The 8,004-nt window shown below is 44.9% G+C and overlaps 1 pseudogene; it reads left to right on the top strand.

Moving 5' to 3' along the window:
* The first annotated feature begins 4,485 nt into the window (after positions 1-4,485).
* Positions 4,486-5,167, top strand: LOC120839268 (annotated as a pseudogene).
* Positions 5,168-8,004: the final 2,837 nt, after the last annotated feature.

The following is an 8,004-nucleotide window of genomic DNA, read 5'->3' as shown; positions in this document are numbered from 1 at the left end:
GAAACCACGGAAACCACGAACGATGGATACTTCCGGCGCTTCCGCAAGCACGTCAAGCACCACTGAAGGAAAAGTAAGTAGCATATCGGAAAAAAATCCAGCGATGAACGAAGACGTAATTGGTGATGATGATAATTCGCGTCTATTTTTAGTCATAATTAAGAAATAAAACCTTGAGACAAGAAAACAAAAAGGGACGTACACAGTACCGTCTAAAAACCAGCACAGCGTACAGCTCTCATTTACTTCCACAACTGTCTTCTTCTTTGTCAACCTCCATCCAAATTATACATATTCAACAGTAAATAAAGTAAATGGCAGTAAACGGCAATTCAACAACTAGTAAATGACAATTTAAGAGTAAATTAAGTAGATGGAAGTAAATGACAGCTGTATGCTGTGCTGGCTTTAAGACGATGGTGTGTATGTCCCTTTTTGTTTCCTTGTCTTAAGGTTTTATTTCTTAATTATGATTGTTCACCAGCTCGCCTGCGTTTTGATTCTTAGAATATGGCGGGAGATGGAGAACACGACGCTGAATGGCTAATGGTGATGATGATGATGTTGGCTTTCAACTGAAGCGCCACTTTATGGTCAACACTCAAACTATTTTCGCGAGTCTAAACATCATCGTTGTTGCACGTGAAGCGGTACGTGTGAACGAGCACATTTCGCGAAACTTGAGTGTCTCGAAACTGTTGCGTGCCTAAAAGATGCATCGTGTGAACAGACCTTAAAATCTCGCTGTCTCGCTGTCTCGCCCGGTCCGTCTCGCCCAGTTTACGTTCGCCCCCTTTCGCGTCCCCGGGATTACGTTTGTTCGTGGTCCCCGGGGTTCTTGTTTTTTTTTCCAACCATGGCGTCCATGGTGCTACCAGCCAAGGGTATGTGTTTTTCGTTCAGCGTCCCTGCCGACACCACCGTCGACGAGATTATGGACGCTTTTCAAGTAAGCACCGGTTTCAGATGTTTGAAGTTCATGCAACACCAAGGTGGAACAAGGTTTGTCGTCGGTGACCAGTATCGGTGCAGCGAACCGCCTTATAGCCCAACAGAACTTGGTGCTCCGTGACGTTGCGGTGCCACTCGGAGCAGTCGGCGTCCACGTCCTTCATGTCTCCATTTATCGTTTCCCGCCGTATGTCACGGAGGAAGCCGTCGTGCAAGCCATCGCCCCGTTCGGAAAAGTAAAGCCCATCATGTACGTGTCGTACCGAGACCGCCCCGACATCTTGACAGGAACAAGGGTAATCAAGGTGGAAATGACGAAGCCGATTCCAAACTTCGTCACCATTCAAGGGCACTGAGTAATGGTGAACTATCGTGGCCAGCGACATGTGTGCAGCCGGTGCGGACAGGAAGGGCATATCGAGCCAGCCTGCAAGACCGCACGCTGTGAACGTTGCGCCGTTTTCGGCCATCCAACAGCGGGCTGCACCGCCCCTTGTTTGCGGTGCGGTCACGCACACGCTACCACGGACTGTACAGCGGGAGCTCCTCGACTGCACCAGCCATCGCAGGGAGCCGCAAGGAAAGGCCCCCCTCCCCCCCCCCCCCCCCCCCCCCTCCCCGTTTTCCTGAGGTGCTCAGTGACGGCTTGGACTCTTCCATCCGTCCGCGGGCTCGTCCAGTGGCCCCAGGTGACACGCCCTCCGGCGATTTATCGAGTGAGTTTTCCTTTGTCACCACTACCGCTATCAAGTCACCCGATTTTCGCGGCTCCTCGCACGGACGATCTTCACCAGCTAGGTGAAGTTCGCGGAGGGCGCGGCGATTGATAAGAGAACCGGGCGGTCCCGATGTGGAAATGCTTTCGAAACAGAAATGGATACTTCTCCATCAACGGGCAGGTAAGTTCACTCCAGCTGTTTGTGCTAGTATAGTGCCAAACGTAATTACTTAGTGTGCCGGGTCACGTCTCTGAAGCCCGATGGCTCCTCGAATGGAGGCGAGCTTCTTTCCTCCACTCCAGTGAGTCGAGGCGGAGTGTCGAGTCGAGGCCCGTTTATGAATACGGCCACTACTTGGCGGTCCTCCGTGATCGACACGAGCGCTTTTTACGCTTGTCCTCCGGAAATGGGTTATCGAGCAGCGACTGCAAGACCGGCCTGTGGATGACCCAGAAATTCTTCGGTGCTTCTGCGCCGTGCGAACCTGTGAAGGCGGACTGCCTTTCATTCATAATGTCTAGCTCGCGGGCAGGAGCTTTTTCGACGATTCACACGACATAGACAGGGTTTTCAGGGATTTCTTTTTGCAATTTTTTTGTTCAGGTAACCTTGCATCCGAAAATTTTGTTGAGAAAGTTCGCCACTTTTGTGGCAACGTTCCTACTTGCCCCGAGTTCTTGGCCTCGTCTCTCATGCGTCCCACTGACCGCGATAAACTTCAAGGTGCTTCGTGCCATGAAGACTGGGTCTGTCCTAGGGCCGGACGGCTTGCCAGCCTAGTTTTACGTTTCTTTTTGGGAAATATTCGGGGCCTTTCTTGTCCAGCTGGTCAACGGGATTCTAAAAACTGGCGCCGTTCTGCCATCACTAAAACGTGGTCGACTGGTGCTCGTCCCTAAGCAAGGTATCTTACCGTCGAGCCCTTCGGCGTTACGGCCCATAACGCTTTTGAACACAAGCTAGAAGTTGGTGCGTATAAACAGGCGTAGCACTGTTTATATATATAAAAAAAACGCCTTGTCATTCAGTAACCTGCCTTTGATTTCATGTTCTTAATCGAGGCTTTATTTGTTGAAGTGTGGCGTTGTCGGCGTGGTGTCTATGCCACCGGATTCGTGTTTATTATCTTTTTATAAAGAAATGGATGATATATTCACAACACTGACGGTTAACAAAAAGATATGTTATATGCGGGGATTTTAATATAGATATTGTCCGAAACGTCCACTTAGACTATACATAACTTGTTCAGTCGTTCAATTTAAGAAACGTTATTGATGAGCGAGCTAGAGTGATCCCTATTTACCAACTCTCATTGATCCTATTCTTACAAATATGGATGCCGAAGCTGCTGGCGTTTACGAATATAACATCGCTGATCATTATCCCATATTCGTACTTGTTACAACGATCAATTACGCTTCTGATAAACGACACCTTCAGCGAGCACGAAACATAAATTACGAACGCTTGCGCCATACGTTAATGGGATTTGATTTTCCTACATTATTTAATTCAGATGTGGTTAGAGATGCGATTAAAAATTCATCAGACGAGTTGAAACAGCGCCGTTACCTAGATCCGATCTGCCCGTGGATGACTGAGTGCATTCTTAGCGCACTGAAAGAAAGAAAAAAGAAAACACTTGGCAGCAGAAGCTGAAAAACACAAACACAGCACCTTTTATCTCGGATAATATAAAATTATCGTAGCCTGTCCATGTCACTGATAAGAAAACGTAAAAAGGAATACGACAGTAACCTTATCGCTAGTAACTGCCAGGACTCGAAAAAAATGTGGAAAGTCATCAACAACGTCATAAAACCGGGGTCGAAGGTACAAACCACCCCAGACAAGATTGATAACAGCACCGTCGGAGACTTTAATCGTTTTTTTTACCAACATTGGACCGCAGCTTGCGAATGACATTATTTCCAACACCACGCCAACGTTTCAACAGCCCGTCTTTATCTCGAATACCTGTGTATTCGAGGAAATAACACTTACATAAATCGCATCTATCATTATGAATATGTCCATAAATAAATCACTTGGGTGTGATGAATTTCCAATTAAACTGCTCAAATTTAATATTGATATACTGGGTATTCCACCAGAATATATATTTAACCAATCTTTGATAACCGGAATATATCTGGACTCGTTGAAAATAGCTAAAGATGTTAACGAACCTGAAAATTACAGGCCAATTTGAGTTCTTAATGGTACAAACACGCTATTTGAAAAACTTGTAGTAAAACGTATAAATGCCTTCATAGACAAATTTCAAATTATAACCCCTCTCCAACACGGTTTCCGACCTAATAAATCTACGTCAAGTGCTGTTCTATCACTTAGTCAAGCAATAAACGACTCACGTAACGACAACAATATTACTCTCTGCGTTTTCCTCGATATTAAAAAAAAAAGCTTTTGACGCGGTCGATCGTTCTATTCTACTTTAAAAGTTGGAGAGATACGGGTTTAGGAGTTCATCATTAAGCTTCTTAAAAAGCTATATAACTTCTCGCTTTCAATATGTTTCCATGTCGAATTGTCAATCAAATATTAGGCCAATCACCACAGAGATTTCGCAGGGATCAACGCTGGGTCCTGTCCTACTTTTATTACATGTCAGTGATCTCTCACATTTACTTATTAATTCCCAAATGATAATGTACGCAGATGATACAGAAATTTATTACACAAATAATTCGTTGAATAACATTAATAGTGCAATCAATGAAGAACTGAGTATTGTCCAGGATTGGTGCAACTATAACAAGTGGACGCTGAATATAAAAAAAAACGAAGTATGTTATATTTCAGTCAAACAAAACAAAAAAAACAAATAATCTACGCTAATTGCAAGAGTCATATTGCCACCTCTCTTATAGAACAGCTGTATACATTCAAATATCTGGGAGTAATATTCGACTTACACTTACATTGGGAACGTCACATCGCCTATGGTTGTCAAAAACTGTCATATGCTTGCTACATTCTGCTGAAGGCTCGACAGTGCGTCGACTCTTGAACTTTAAAATATATGCACTTCTCGATATTCCACTGCCATTTAACATACTGTACAGAAACATGAGGTATGACCTACGACATGTATCTCACGCCAATTATTGATTTACAAAAACACAATTCGAGTTATAACCTACTCACACTTTACACAGGCATTGAGCATTTTATTTGATCACCTCAGCATTCCTCCATTTCAAAAACTAGTGAAGTATAAAATTGCCACGCTGTTTCACAAAATAGTGACCACAAACAACCCATTTTCTATAACTATACTTCTTAAAGGTTTCCGTCAAACAATAGCTAATTTGTCGGGACACCTTCAACTTCCACAATGCCACAACGTTTAGGGGGGAAGGCTTATCCAATTCTGCGGGACAAAAATCTGGAAGGCCCTATCGAACTACCTTCATAATTCGCATACTTTTAACAAAGCACTGAAGCACTATCTCCTCTTGTCTACCTAGATCATCTTTCACCTTCATTATCGTTTCTTTGGTATCGGTAACCAAGATTAGCTTCTAATAGTGTAGTAACAAGATTAGGCGTATTTTTGTTATTTTCTAATAACATATGCTTGTCGCTCTTTGTATCTTGTGATATTTTGTTAATGAGCCCGAACTAGCATCGCGGCTATGGGTTCACATGCTTTTTCTAATACTTTGTATACTTCTTCAGGTCAATAAAATTGAACTGAATTGAATTGAACTGATTTTGAAACGCATGTTTCTTTACCCGCGGGGGGAAGCTGGCTTCGGAAATGAACACAGTTCGCGGAAAGCTCGTGTTTGGTCTCGCATATACGCAAAAGGGAAAATAATTTTAGTTGGTGCTTTTTATAGACCCCTACATCAGGGCCAGAAACAATGACTGGCCTCCAAGAAATTATTAACAATATGCCAGATGAGTGCATAATTGTAGGCGGCGACTTTAACCTTCCAGAAATAATACTGGACAATGGAAATATTAGCTCGCCAAATACGACCTTATACAATGAATTTTAATGTCTTGTCAATACGTTCGGTTTTAAACAATATGTAACCCAGCCTAGAGCACTGCACGGGCCGGGATTTCTAGGCCCGGCCCGACCCGGCCCGGTAGAGACACGGCCCGGGCCCGGCCCGAGCCCGACAAAATTTTTAATTTCTAGGCCCGGCCCGACCCGGCCCGGAAGAGACACGGCCCGGGCCCGGCCCGAGCCCGACAGAATTTTTAATTTCTAGGCCCCGCCTGACCCGGCCCGATGGCTGTAGCCCGAAACAACCCATTCCCGTTTGAACCGGTCCCGTTTCGACCCGTTCCCGAAACGAGCTCCCCATTTGAACCCGTCCTGTTTCGACCCATTCTTTAAACGCCCTTCCCATATGAACCCGTCCCGTTTCGAGCAGTTCCCTAAACGCGCTTCTCGTTTGAATTTGTCCTGTTTCGCCCCATTCCCTAAACGCCCTTCTTATTTGAACCAGTTTCCGAAACACCCTTCGCGTTTGAACGCGTCCCGTTTCAACCTACTTTTATAAAACTCTGCACATCGCAACCTCTTCGCAAAAAGTCTTCATCGTTCTAAGCCTGGTCTGCGCACCTTTTCTGTTTAAGAATCTGTTCTGAAGTAGCTTTACATGTCAACGCGTTTTTAAAATATACAACCCTTTCAGGCATTAAGTTTAATATATTCCTACTTAACCCCTTAAAACGTTTTTTTCAAGATGGTTCCCAAAACGTGCAAGCGCGAAACGGACTATGTACACTGCGCGACACTGATACCGCAAACACGACGTTGGCTCTTTTTTCGAATTTTACTTCGAAATAGTGTTAGTAGGCACCAAAGTATACCGCTTAGGTCTGTGGCCCAAATGAGCACTTCTAAAGACACTCATAGTTTTGAAAACAGCCTTTTGACTATATGAGATAAACATAAAAACACGACGATCGCTTGTTCGCGCTAATATAGTGTCGCGCTCTGTGCAATAAGGAAGTCTTAGAATAACGTACTGCAAGCACTTTGGGCAAGCTAAAATTAGTATCGCCGTAGGTTTTACATCGCAACGCTATTTTTACGGTACCCAAAGCGCTTCCGTACGTTTTTCTAAATCTTCCCAACAGTGAACTAGATATTTTTGAGAGCGATGAATCAGACAGGTTGACAAGCATATGATTGGGACTTTATTTTGTTTACAGTTTATAACACTGAACCCTCGCTCAAACGGAAAAAGCTTGAAGGCTTTCTAGCTTCAAGACGTCTTTTAGTTATTATTTTAACGACGCTGTTGTGAATTTGCACTTCGCTTTTTTTTGTATTCAAATGAACCTAAAAGATTAATGAGCGAAATTCTTGCTATCAACAAAAATTTATGATTTACGGCACAAGATTGCCCAGGCACGCCCGGGCCGGCCCGGGCCGGCGCGGCCCGAGAAGCCCGGCCGGGGCCCGAGAAAATACGTGCTACCCGGCCCCGGGCTCGGGCTTTCGGGCTGGCCCGGGCCCGTGCAGTGCTCTAACCCAGCCTACAAGAAAAAAAAAAAACACGTTCTTGAGTTGGTAATGTGTAACCTCTCAGATTGCATTGCAAGCACAACAGTAATTCCTACAGGGTGCGGCCGTAAAAACTTTGACATTTGGCACGCCTAGCAAAAATCGAATTTCAAACGTACATACCTGAAACTGGGCACAAGAACGTCGTTTATTCCAAAGATTTTTGCCTATTTTTTTCAGACGTCTACTCGGGAGTAGCGAATTATTAGAAAGATGACAAAAATGGCAGACGTGCATTTCCTATGGCCTATACCCGCCCGTTTGCCGTCTGCTGTCTAATTCGCGACGCCGCTCCCAGGTGGCGCACTGAACGCAAAAACGCCGGAAAGGCCACACGAAAGGCTGGTGTCGGGCGAGATAATCGCGATAAAAAGTGATTTTACCGAAATATGTGAACGATTATGCCCTTTTACTTGAAATTTAGAAACTGGCGGACGCCCTCGTTTAATATAAATATGTTCTAAAGCAGACGAACGTGTGTCTTCCTTTGTCGTCTGCTTATCTGTTGACGGGTCCGTTCCCGGTGAAAGCTCAACTTTGGAATCAAGAGTGCCGCTGCTGAGGCATCTTGATTGTTCCCATTTATTGTTTTTGTTGCACTATCTTCTGCAGTTATTATCAAAATATTTTCCGCGCCGCCCTGCGATGCCGCAATACTCGGCAAGTGAGTGTGCCCAGGCAGTCAAGTGGTACGTGAAGCGGAACTCGGTGACCACAGCACAGCGAAAATTTCGCACTGCATTCCATAAACGCCCGCCTTCACGCCCGACTATT

The sequence above is a fragment of the Ixodes scapularis genome, unplaced genomic scaffold (genome assembly GCF_016920785.2).
Source record: "Ixodes scapularis isolate PalLabHiFi unplaced genomic scaffold, ASM1692078v2 PGA_scaffold6__148_contigs__length_123643588, whole genome shotgun sequence".
NCBI classification, from domain to species: domain Eukaryota; kingdom Metazoa; phylum Arthropoda; class Arachnida; order Ixodida; family Ixodidae; genus Ixodes; species Ixodes scapularis.
The sequence above is the reverse complement of the archived record's forward strand: the minus strand, read 5'-3'. Positions and strand labels throughout refer to the sequence as shown.